Consider the following 13500-nt stretch of genomic DNA (forward strand, 5'->3'; position numbering starts at 1 on the left):
TGTCACTGAGAATGGCCTGCCTCCATCCTCCTGACACTCCCCTTTCCATATTGATCCCCATGAATGACTCACCCCTCAGTGTCCTCTTGTCCAGCTCCAGAGCCCCAGCTCCCTCAGCCTTTCCTCACACGGGAGATGCTCCACTCCCTGCAGCATCTTGGTGGCTGCGCTGGACTCTCTCCAGCAGTTCCCTGTCCTGCTGGAACTGAGGGGCCACAGCTGGAGACAAGATTCCAGGTGTGGTCTCCCCAGGGCAGAGCAGAGGGGCAGGAGAACCTCTCTGATCTACTGACCACCCCCTTCTAACCCACCCCAGGTACTATTGGTCTTTATGGTCTCCCATCCAAGCACTGACCAGGCCCGACCCTGCTTAGCTTCCCAGAGCAGATGAGATGTTCTCAGGGTGATGTGGCTGCATATATTTTTTTTATATATATATAAATATATATATCTATATTTATATATATGTATGTTCCTCAAGTATATTCTGGTAGTATCCAAACTAAACCCTTTTTTCAAGGGCAGAGTTCTGGACAGGCGAACCTCTCTGACCTACTGACCATCCCCTTCTAATCCCCCCCAGGTACCATTGGCTTCCTGGCCACAAGGTCTCTCATCTCACTAACCGGGCCCAACCCTGCTTAGCTTCCCAGATCAGCCATTCTCAGGGTGCTATGGCTGTATATATTATATATATGTATATGATGCCCAAGTATATCTTGATAGTAACTGAACTAAACCCTTTATTCAAGGGCAGAGCAGAGGTGCAGGAGAACCTCTCTGACCTACTGACCATCTCCCTTCTGACCCACCCCAGGTACCATTGGCTTCCTGGCCCCAAGGACCCAGTGCTGGCTCATGGTCACCCTGCTGTCCCCAGGACCCCCAGGACCCCCAGGTCCCTTTCCCCTACGCTGCTCTCTCATAGGTCATTCCCCAACTTAGACTGGAACCTGGGCTTGTTCCTGCCCAGATACAAGAGTGTACTGAGACCCCAAGGACCTCACCAGCACAACCTGTTTGCTCTGTGCACATGTTGGGGTGACCCCATCTGGCAGCGCCCACTCAATCACTTGCTCACACCCCACCAGAGGGATTGGGCAGGAACTGGAAGGGCAGAAGCAAGAAAGAAAACCTCATGGGTCAAGATAAAGACAATTTAATAAGTGGAGAAATAGTTACTGACAGCAGGAGATACATATGCCCAGCCTGTCTCTGAGCAAAGGATGTTTTGAAGAACACACCTGCCTCCTCAGTTTTATTGCTGACCATGACATCATATAGTGTGGAATATCCCTTTGGTCAGTTGGGCTCAGCTCTCCTGGCTTCGTCCCCTCCAGCCTCTTGTCACCTCCAGTCTCCACACTGTTAGGGCAGCGTGAGAAACAGCGAAGGCCTCGAGGCTGTGCCAGTGCTGCTCAGCAACTGCTACAACGTCAGTGTTGTCAGAGCTGTTCTGGGCACCATCAGCAGGGATTGTGAAGAGAAAAATCAGCTCCATCCCAGCCAGTACCATCCCCAGCCCTTGTTCCACACCATGTGCACCCTGCTCAGGTCCTACAGCGTTCAGACATTGACATCCACCACCACCGCTTCCCCAGCCCTTGCCATGACACACGCACACACTGGTTTGGCTGGTGTGGCTCAGGTGGACCAGGGCAGGTCCCAGCACTCCTGACTTCTCCCCTTACTCAGCCAGAGCAGTTGGGAACATTCAATCAGGTTATGAGCCTGAGGACAACGTGTCCTGTCCCAACAGATGGGATGAGGGATGAGTTAATCCTGACTCAACAGATGGGATGAAGAGGGAAGAAGGAAGAGAGAGAGAGAAGAGGAAAACTAAGGTATCAGAAAGAGAAAGGGGGAGAGAGAGATCACAGATATCACCACCCCGTGGGTACATTGGTCCCGGGATGACTCTGTGGGTCTCTATGGATCTCTATGGTTCCTATGGGTCTCTATGGGTCTTCATGGGTCTCTATGGTCTCTATGTGTCTCTATGGGTGTCTCTGGGTATCTATGTGTCCCTATGGGTCTCTATGGTCTCTATGAGTCCCTATGGGTCTCCATGGGTCTCTATGGGTCCCTATGGGTCCCTATGGGTCTCTATGGTCTCCATGGGTCTCTATGGGTCCCTATGGGTCTCTATGGTCTCTATGGGTCTCTATGAGTCTCTATGGTCTCTATGGGTGTCTACGGTCCCTATGGGTCTCTATGGTCTCTATGGTCTCTGTGGTTCTCTATGGGTCTCTATGGTCTCCATGGGTCTTTATAGATGGATCGTGGTTTCTTCTGGTAGTTGGTTGTCAGACAGATGGTTCATCTCTATCATGTCCATTAGGCCATGAGGCCTTTCACAGCAACACTGTTAATTGTCCTTATCTTCTGCCTCCATGGCCATAAAACTTCGGGAAAGACGAGGTGTCATCTAGCTCTTCCTCCCAAAGCAACAAAACCCAGATGTGTAAGGCATAACAAGGTCTTTGTTCTGCTAAGGATGGGGGGAGCACTTCAAGGTTGTCACACAATGAAACCTGTTTATCACCAGCCTGCACCCCCCATTGGCCCTACAGGTGGCTGGGAGACCCACACAACCAGGGGGGTGCCTCTGTTTGGCACCTTAACATCTAATTTGTGGTTCAGAGCTCATTGGCGAGTTCCTCTGCTTCATGTGGTCTATTTTGAGATGCCCTTTGAGATCCTAAGGACAAGGAAACCTATTTATCACCAGCCTGCACCCCACAGTGCCCTTACAAGCAGCTGTAAGATCCCCTACAACCATGGGGAAAGGCAGTTCCCCACCACCCTTCCTCTGGCACCTCAAAATCCAGTTTGTGGGCCATCAGTTCATTGACAAGTTCCTCTGCTTCACGTGGTCTTTTCTGAGATCCCCTTTGGGTCTTTTCCATACTGTCCCCATGCACATGTTTTTCTGAAGCTGGTGTTTTCTCCTAGATTTCCATGTTCACAGACAGTTTCCCTGTGTCTCGCAGCATCGAGAGGAGCTCGAAGTCTGACCGAGTAATCCTGCAAGGCCCGTCCTGCTGGGCTGGGCTTCAATGTGGGGACCTTCCAGTCCAGCTCACAGGACTGGGCTTTTCTTTGTATGTTAAAGGATTTGCGCTGAGGGTCCATTGGTGGCCCCCTTGGGGGATCTTGGCCCTTGGGCATGATCCAACTTGCCTGTGTGCTTCCCACCTTCTGGAAGTTCCTCCACCCCACACATCTGTGGGTGCTTCGGCACTTGATGAAGTGGGGAATGTGGACCCATCCTTGTACTTTTCTTTCTACTCTCATTAAAATTTATTTCTTCATTCCATTATGTCTTATTGGAGAAGGTGTTACCCATTTTATATGTACAATATAATGGTTATGTATATTTAATTTCTCTGGTTTTATACATATCTATATAAAATGTATACAAATATACATATATAGAGAGGTATATACACATTTTAAATACCGTATTTATTCATAAATAAAATGAAACAAAATAATAAAACAAAAATATTGGCTGCTCATGGCTTGACCAGGTGTACTCCTGCTGGGTAAAGAACTGGCTGGAGGGCTGGGCCTGAAGAGTTGTAGTGAAAGGAGTCAGATCCAGCTGGTGGCCGCTCATGAGTGGTGTCCCCAGGGTTCAGTATTGGGGCCAGTTCTGTGTAGTCTCTTTATCAGTGATGTGGATGAGGGGATCGAGTGCACACTTAGTTTGCAGATGATACCAAGTTGGGTGGGACTGTTGATGTGCTGGAGGGTGAGATGGCCATACAGAGGGATCTGGACCAGCTGGATCGATGGGCTAAAGCAGGGCTATCAAACTCATTTCACTGGGGTCCACATCAGCCTCACGGTTGCCTTCAAAGGACCGAATGTAATTTTAGGACTGTATAAATGTCACTACTCCTACTTGAGCAGTTCTGGTGGCCATGGTCATGACCTGCAGCCGCATGTCTGGTGCTAGTGGCCATGGTGGCAACTCATGAGCATTGCTGGCAACTTATGACCATTGGTGGCTGGTGGCCATGGTGGTGACCTGCAAGCACGTGGCTGGTGGCCATGGTGGCATCTCATGGCCGTGGGTGGTTGGTGGTCATGGTGGCATCTCATGGCCATGGGTGACTGGTGGCCATGGTGACAACCTGAAAGCACATGGCTGATGGCCATGGTGGTCACCTGCAAGCACATGGCTGGTGGCCATGGTGGCATTTCATGGCCGTGGGTGGTTGGTGGCCATGGTGACAACCTGAAAGCACATGCGTGGTGGCCATGGTGGCATTTCATGGGCGTGGGTGGTTGGTGGCCATGGTGACAACCTGAAAGCACATGCCTGGTGACCATGGTTGTCACCTGCAAGCACATGGCTGGTGGCCATGGTGGAATCTCATGGCTGTGGGAGATTGGTGGCCATGGCGTTGACTCGTAACCATGACCTGGTGGCCATGGTGATGAACTGCACATCTGGTGCTGGTAGTCATGGTGGCATCTCATAGCCATGGGTGGTTGGTGGCCATGGTGGTGACTTCCAACCATGATTTGGTGGCCATGGTCATGACCTGCAGCCACACGTCTGGGCTGATGAAAATGAGTTTGACAACCCTGGGCTAAGGCCAATTGTCTGAGGTACAACTAGGCCAAGTGCTGGATCCTGCACTTGAGTTATAACAACCCCATGAACACTACAGGCTTGGGGAAGAGCGGCTGAGAAGCTGCCCAATGGAAAGAGACCTGGGGGTGTTGGTGACAGCAATTGAACATGAGCCAACGTGTGCCCAGGTGGCCAAAACTGCCACCAGCATCCTGACTTGTATCAGGAATAGAGTGTCCAGCAGGACCAGGACCGTGGTTGTGCTGAGGCTGCGCCTCACATCCTGGGGTCAGTTTTGGACCCATCAGAATTGAGGCGCTGGAGTGAGTTCAGAGAAGGGAACGGAGCTGGGGAAGGGTCTGAGCACAGGTTTGATTGTGGGTTGTGGGACACTGGAACAGGCGGCCCAGGGGAGTGGTGGAGTCATCCAGGTCAATCAACAAGCTCTTCTCTACCATGAGTGTCATGTTCGATATAAAGCTGGAGACGCATTTTCCAGCCAATTCGTTTGCGTTTTCCGGATCCTCTGTTAGTTCTGTTAAGCAGTTCCATTCCATTGGGAGTTCAGTGTTAGTTCAGTTTTATGATGTTTTGCTGTTTTTCAGTTGGCCCTTGGGCCTCTCTGCCTTTTGCACTTGTACTTTCTCTTGCTGGATCAGCTGTTCAGGACCAGGGTGCTCTCTTCTTTTGGGCTGCTTGTTCAGCACAATGCGAGTTCTTTGGGGGATTGCACTTAGTATCATATATTTTACTTTATGTATATCTTAGTATATTAGTAGTAGTAGTGTATTATTTTTATTGTCTCATTAATTTTTTGTCTAAACCCACAAGTTTCTCCCCTTCCATTCAGTTCTCTCCCTTATCCCACGTGGGGACTGGGAGAAGGATGTGAGCAACTTTCTTGGTCTTAGTTGGTGGCTGTGGTAAAACCATGACAAGAAAGGGCAGTAGTAGCTTCAGAAATCTTGAAAATCACTTTCCCAGATGGTGTCAATATTTAATTTTTTGTTGTTGTTATTGGGAAACAGCATGAGAAAGGAAAACTATCAGAAACTGCAGCTCTGGAGGTCCAGAGTGGAGCTCAGGATCAAGAAATGTCATTCTGAGCACAGTGCTGTGTTCATTCAGGACTCTGGATCAGCCATGGCTTTGTGTTTCCAGAAACAGCCGGTGAGGATGGAGAGACAGCAGCACAGGTGGGGACACACTGGGCTGAGAACAAGGTGGGGAAGCGCACGGGGTGTCTGCAGCCTGTGGGAAAACAGCCACAGGCCTGGGACAGTGCAGGATGGACCATGGTGGACATGGCCAAGGGCACTGGTAAGGCTGGATGTCCCTGAAAGAGTCAAGGTCTTTGTCCCCTTGACTATGGCTGATGTCCCTGCCAGCGAGGCCTAAGAGGAGACACATGGTTGTCATGGCCATGGCAGCCCATTGCCTCCTTGCACCCCCAGGGAGTGTCACACCATTGTCCTGCACTGGGCATCGCACTCCCCACAGCCCCAGGAAGAGCCCTGAGCCACACGTGAGGGACAGGATCTCCCTTCCAGGGGCAGAGGCTCAAGGCTTGGCCATTGTCCTTCATCAGACAAACCAAGGGCTTTCTCAGCATCAGAGCTGCTGCACTTTGCCTGTGCCTGATCCAATCACTGCCTCCAATTATCTGCTCTAACGAGTCCCTGGGAGGCTTTGTCAGTAACAGCCCTCAGTGGGTCCATTAATGCTTCGAGGTACTTTGGAGTTTTCTTCTGGCTTGGACTTCTTGAGCAGATTATTCAGTCTGTGCTTGGTATCTGAGGTTCATGGTCTCAGCACCAAATACGCCATGGGGCTCATTAAAACACAGAAAGCCCTAACGAGCGATGTTTCTTTCTGTAATTTCTTCAAATCTTCCAGACTTGTAGAACTAACTGGAGAGGTTTCAATGGGACACTTGCTGATGAAGGTTTCAAAGAAGATTTAATGAAGGAGGGTTTTTTTCTTTCAAGGGTATTTTCTGTCATTTCTCAGTGTGTAGAAGAAGTGACAGCAGCATTCTACACTGGACATTGATCCCGAGGGTCTCCTGAAGACATCTGGACAGGCAGGAGAACAGCCCTTGAGGCAGGACACTGTATGGATAACCTGGCTCCTCACCCCCACCCCCAGTCTGCCGGTTCCCTCATTGGCCACCAGAGATTGCATCACTTTTCCTCCATCAGACTTCTCCACTGAGCTCTGCAGGAGATGCTGCAGCTCCTGTGCACCAGCTCCACCTGCTCTCCTGTGCAAACACTGCACACTTCAATCAACAGCAAAACACTTTCCTCAGCTGTGTGTGTAAGTGGATCTGATGAGGTCCAGCATCCACAAGGGACACCCACACAAGAACTGCTTTAGACAGAGAGACAAGAGAGGATAGAAATAAACACAATGAACGTGTTGACTGTCATGTGAATAGAATTCTGAAGAATGGGGCAAATTTGTAACTCCCTGAAGCTCAAAGCAGAAACCAGACAGTTGAGAGGCCACTGAATGACCAAAGAGCAAGTGGAGGAGAAACCTGAGAGCACTGGGAAGGTCAAACGTCCAGACAGTGCTGGAAAGTTGTCCTTGGACAGGGACATTGAATCAGGAGAGGTGGGAACTCCTGAATGACGAGGGACATGAGACACTAGAGTGTTGGTAATAGAAGTACAGGGGAAGACCAATATTTCTTCTCCTTCTCTTATTAAACTTACCCATAATTCCCATTTTGGCTTTTTTCTTTTAAATATTAATATTTTAAAAAAACAACTAAACAAAGATCTCCAATCAAACAAACAAATCAACCAAACAAAATAAACAAAATCCTCACAAAACCAAAGCAAAAAAACCCCCCTTAAACTAATATAAACAATAACAACAACCACAACCAAAACCAAAACAGCAATAAAAACAACAAAACAAACCACAAACAAAACAGCAACAATAAAGTGCACGTTTCCTGGCAGACATCCGTCATCAGGTGTCTCACCATAAACAACCAGGGCCATTTTAGGGGCCCAGTGTACTTGAGGTGCTGGCCTGGGATTGGCATCTATCACACAGGACCTGGGGAGACCAGAGCACCGTGCAGTGCAGGTGGAGCCTGGGCAGGGGTTCCCGGGGCATCTACACTGGCATCAGGTGTTTGTGTCCCTGGAGCTGAAGACATTTGTGTCCTAAATCCATCCCAGTTCTGGAGAAATCTTTCCTTTCCAAACAAAAGAGACTCCCCATGCAAAGACTTTAAAATAGATAAATAAATAAATAAGTAAATAAGAAAGCAAATAAATAAATAAATAAATAAATAAACAAGCAAATAAATAAGTAAAAAAGTAAATAAGAAAATAAGTAAGTAAATAAACAAGTAAATAAGTAAATAAATAGATAAATACATAAATACTTAAATACATACATGAAGAAGTAGAAAGAAAGAAAGAAAGGAAGAAGGAAAGAAAGAAAGAAAAAGAAAGAAGGAAAGAAGGAAAGAAAAAGAAAGAAAGAGAAAGAAAGAAAGAAAGAAAGAAAGAAAGAAAGAAAGAAAGAAAGAAAGAAAAAAGAAAGAAAAAGAAAGAAAGAAGGAAAGAAAAAGAAAGAGAGAGAAAGAAAGAAAAAAGAAAGAAAGAAAGAAAGAAAGAAAGAAAGAAAGAAAGAAAGAAAGAAAGAAAGAAAAAAGAAAGAAAAAGAAAGAAAGAAGGAAAGAAAAAGAAAGAGAAAGAAAGAAAGAGAAAGAAAGAAGAAAGAGAGAAAGAGAGAAAGAGAGAAAGAGAGAAAGAGAGAAAGAGAGAAAGAAAGAAAGAAAGAAAGACAGAAAGAAAGAAAAAGAAAGAAAGAGAAAGAAGGAAAGAAAGAGAGAAAGAAAGAGAGAAAGAAAAAAAGAGAGAAAGAGAGAAAGAGAGAAAGAGTGAAAGAGTGAAAGAGAGAAAGAAAGAGAGAAAGAAAGAGAGAAAGAAAGAGAGAAAGAAAGAAAGAAAGAAAGAAAGAAAGAAAGAAAGAAAGAAAGAAAGAAAGAAAGAAAGTTGACACCTTCCTTCGCTTAGGATCTTTGTCTTCAGTTCCTCTTATTTTAATTTTCATTGACATCAACTGACATCTGATGGGCCTGCAGGCATGAAGCCAAGATCATGTTGTGTCTTGCACAGCGCCCCATGCCCTCTGAACCTGCCCTGCCCAGGACTCCTCACACGTTGCCCAGAGCGAGTCACACTGAGGTGTTGGCTGGTTCCCTGGCTGGGATGTTGGTTTAGATGGTCACCTACAGCACAGGTGGGTCCTGCCCCATCATCGCCTGCTCTGCTCCAGTCTGAAAAACAGCCCAACATCACAATGGGATCATGAGAAAACTGAGGCTGAAGGGACCTCAGGAGTCTGCAGTCCAACCTGTCACCAACTGGGTCACACCAAGGTGTTCAAGCCTTGATTCAATCAGAGCTTTAGCAGGACTAGAGAAGTGATCATCCCTTTGTACTGGGCACTGGTGAGGCTGCACCTTGAATCCTGGGGTCAGTTTGAGGCCCCTCATGGCAAGGAAGACATTGAGGTGCTGGAGAGAGTTCAGAGGAGGGTGACAAGGCTGGTGAAGGGTCTGGAGCACCAGTCTTACGAGGAGCGGTTGAGGGAGCTGGGGCTGTTCAGCCTGGAAAAGAGGAGGCTGAGGGGAGACCTTATAGATTACAATTACCTGAAAGGAGGTCTTATCATGGTGGGTGTTGGTCTCTTCTCCCAAGTAACAAGTGATAGGACAAGAGGAAATGGCCTCACGTTGCACATGGGGAGGTTTAGATTGGATATTAGCAAAAAATTCTTCAGGGAAAGGGTTTTGAAGGAATGGAGCAGACTGCCCAGTGAGGTTGTGGAGTCCCCATCACTGAAGGTGTTTAAAACACAGATAGATGGGGCGCTTTGGGACATGTTTTAGGGCCAGATTTAGGTTATGGTTGGACTTGATGATCTTGAGGGTCTCTTCCAACCGCAACTATTCTATGATTCCATGATAAGTCATTTTTGATATTTTTTTTCTCAGAGGACCATGCAGCCTCCCTGAGAGCCAGGACTTTTCTGAGGTGTTGGAGAGACGTCTCACGGTCACACCAGCCAGTTCCACCAGCCCCTGTCTGTCCCTTCCCAGACCAAAACTTTTCTCCATATCCCAACCTTCCAGGTGAGTTTCTGGGACACAGCAAATGCTGTCCAGTTCCTCTGGGCCTGTTCAGAGATAACAGCTTGCCAACCTGTTGATGGGCTCTCTGTGCACTTCGAAGCTTTCCTTACCACTTTTCTCAATGTCCCACTTGTACCCAACCTTTCTGGTCCTTAAGCTATACATGAGGGCATTGAGCAGGGATGTGGGGAAGGTGTAGAAAAAAGGCTTTGTCAAACTGCCTTGGGAGAGCTGTTCTGGCATCCCACAGTCCAGGATGAGGCTGCTGGAGAAACCAGTGGCACAGGTGAGGTGAGAGGTCCAGGTGGAGAAGGCCATGTGCCTGTCTACACTGGGTTAGAGCAGTGATGCATTCATGGGATTCCCATGTGAACAGGAAGGGGACAAATGGCTCTAAAATGCCTTCCAGCTTGTTCTTTACCCATCGCACATACACCATCCAGGCCACGAGCTGCAGCTTCTCCAGGAGATGCTGTGGGACACGGTGTCAAAGGCTTCACTGCAGTCTAAGGACACAACACCCACAGCCCGTGTGGCGGATTCACTGCCCACGACAGACTTTCCCTCATCTGCTCAGCGGTCACCTTGTCACAGAAGGAGATCAGGCTGGTCAAGCAGGACCTGCCTTTCATCAAGCCATGCTGATTGGGCCCCCTTGCTCGTCTGTGTGTGTGACCTCACAGTCCTTTCCCAGCCATGTTCCTGCTGTTGGCCAATCCCTGCTGAGGCAGAAGTGACCTCACAGTGCCCTCCACACCCATTGGCTTCCTACTGGACTATGAGTTCCTGAGACACAAGTGACCACACGGCATTGTACCCACTATCACCCTCCTTGTGGTCCAGTGTGTGAGCAGATCAAACTGAGCTGCTTTCATAAAATTTACCCAAAAGATTTCCTATCAAGCGTTTGAGTGGAAAAACGTTCCTCAGAGGAGCTGCTTTATTTACCCTGGGGCATTTTATATCTCTGCTTCTGCACCTAATCTTCTTCTTTCTCTGTCTTTTCTAATATGAAAAGCTCTCCAAGGAAAAGATTCATGGAATCCTACAATAACATAGGTTGCAAGAGACCCCTGAACACCATCTCTGTCCCACTGGCCTTTATGGCACCCCAAAGAACAGCTGATGGCATTTGTGCTCCCTTGGGTTCATCTCACCACATGCACACAGTGGACATGCACATGATGTGTATGTTTACATCTGATCTGCACAATGAAAACAGGGACTTTTAACCTAATGTTTCATAGAATCATAAAATCATATCATGTCCTGAATTGGAAAGGATTCACAAGGATCTTCGAGTCCAACTCCTGTCCCTGCACAGGACACCCCACAGGTCACCCCATGTGTCTGAGGACGTTGTCCAGGCTCTTCTTGAACACTGTAAGGTTCTGGGTGAAGACCCTTATCCTAATTTCAAAACTAAACCTTCCCTTCTTCTGCCATTCCCTTGGGTTCTGTCATTGTTCACCAGAGAGAAGAGATCAATGACTTCCCCTCCCTTTGTGAGGAAGCTGTAGCCACCATGAGGTCTCCTTTGAGTCTTTTCTTCAGCTCTGATGCTCAGAAACCCCTTGGTTTGCTTTCTGAAGCAGAAAGGAGAAGCCATGACCTGCAGGCAATGGGAAGGGGGATCCTGTCCCTCACACACGGCTCAGGGCTCTTCCTGGGACCGTGGGATGTGTGTGTGCAAGGCCCAGGGAAGGACAACACTGGGACAACAACTTCCAGCTTCCCCATGGGGCTGCAAGGAGGCACCGAGGCCCCAATGCCATGAGGACAAAATGTGTTCTCCTGGGCCTCAGTGGCAGAGACAACTGCCCTGGCCAAGGGGACACAGACCTGGGTCCTGTGGGTCCCTTCCAGCCTTACAGCGCCCTTTGCCATCTCCACCACAGGCTGTTCCACACGATGCTGCCCCTGCCCCTCTTTCCCTGCAGGCTGCAGACACCCATCTCGCTTCCCACCTGCTCTCACCCAGCATTTCTGCACCTTCACTGCTGTGTCTGCACCCTCACTGGCTGCTCTTTGGAACACAAACCATGGGCTGATCCAGCTCCCTCTGGGTCACCTCTTGCCCAACAGCACTGCCCTTCCAGTGACATTTCTTACTCCTCATATCCAGTCCTCACCTTCCAAGTAGACTTCTTTTTTCTCTTTCCTGCTTCTTCCCACTATCAAGAAAAGCTCGACCATCTCAGAAACTGCCCTTCATGCAGGGAATCCAACCCGTTAGGCTTCTTGTGGTCTTTTACCTGACCAGAGACAAGTCACCTCGCCATGGTCTCCTAAATCCCATGAGTGCTGCTGGCCTTTCAGCTTCTCTGACAGACACGACCATGTCCCTGCCCATGTCCCGTCATGTTCTCATGTGGGACGGGCATGACAACCCGTCTCTCTTCCTGGGTAAGACCTGTGGGCCCCTGGGCAGAGGTTCTTTCCCAGCCATGTCCCAGCTGCTGGGCTGTCACCTCCAGACACAGAACTGACCCCACTGTCCCCTTCACAGCCACAGGATTCTGACTGGATTATGAGTGTCTGAGGCTCAGCTGACCTCATAATACCGAACCCATCCATCCCCCTCCCCATAGCATGCGGCCTGACAAGATATTAATATGCCTGTATCAAATGAAACAAATGTATTTTCCTCTAAATGTCTGAGTGGAGAAACTTTCTTTGCAGTAACTGTTGTTTTTATGTTGACATCATTTCTATCTCCTCTTCTGCCTTTTTTTTTTTTTTTTCTTCTCTGCAGATATTTTATATTCAAAAACGTGTCCAGGGGAAAGATTCATTGAATCATAGAGTCAGTCAAATTTGAAGAGAGCCCGAATATCTTGCTTCACTCTCCTTCCCAAAGCAGGGTGACCAGGTGAGGTTCTTCAAGGTCTTCGCTCAGCTTTGCATCATCTCCATCACAGCACAGAGGGGAGAATAAAGACCTTCAGCAGTTTTGGCCCAAGTGCTGGTCACTGGGGGATGACACACTAACTGCACAGAGGACACTGCATCGCAGATGATGTTTGGGCTTGATGTTTCAGTGAACTTCCCACCAAGCATCCACTTCTTCAGCCCAAACAGCATCAATCAGGCTATAAGGACACCACAAGAGACCATGTCCAAGGCTTGGCACAATTTCATACACAAAACCTGCCTGTCTTTCCCCTGCCCATTTTGGTTCACAAGTCTCTTTCCTGTCCTTCAAGTGCCTGCAGATGGCTGCAGGAGGACTTGTCCCATCACCTTCCCAGGGACAGAGACACGCTCAGCAGCCTGTGATTCTCCCCATTCTCCTTCCTGCCTTTCTTGAAGATGGGTTTGACAGATGCCAGGACCTCCTCGATTGCACTGTCATTTTGAAAACACAATCCAGAATCACAGGGCAACTGAGGTGAATCTCACTGGGTCAGTGGGGTTTGTTCCCAGAGTCACACACACAAATGTCAGAGTTGTGCCAGGTGTCCATAACTGAGTTGGCTTTGTGGACTCTCATCTGAGGCAGAATCATAGAATCATAGAATACTCTGATTGGAAGAGAGCCTTGGGATCATTGAGTCCAACCACAGCCCAGCTCTCGCACTAAATCATGTCTCTGAGAACCTCGTCTAAACACCTTTAAACCCCTCCAGGGGTGGTGACTCCCCCACTGCCCTGGGCAGCCTGTTCCAATGCCTGACAACACTTTCCAGGAAATACTTTTTTCCTAATATGCAATCTAAATCTTCCCTGGTGCAATTTGGGGCCATTT

Source organism: Nesoenas mayeri (genome assembly GCF_963082525.1).
Source record: "Nesoenas mayeri genome assembly, contig: SCAFFOLD_35, whole genome shotgun sequence".
Lineage (NCBI taxonomy): Eukaryota > Metazoa > Chordata > Aves > Columbiformes > Columbidae > Nesoenas > Nesoenas mayeri.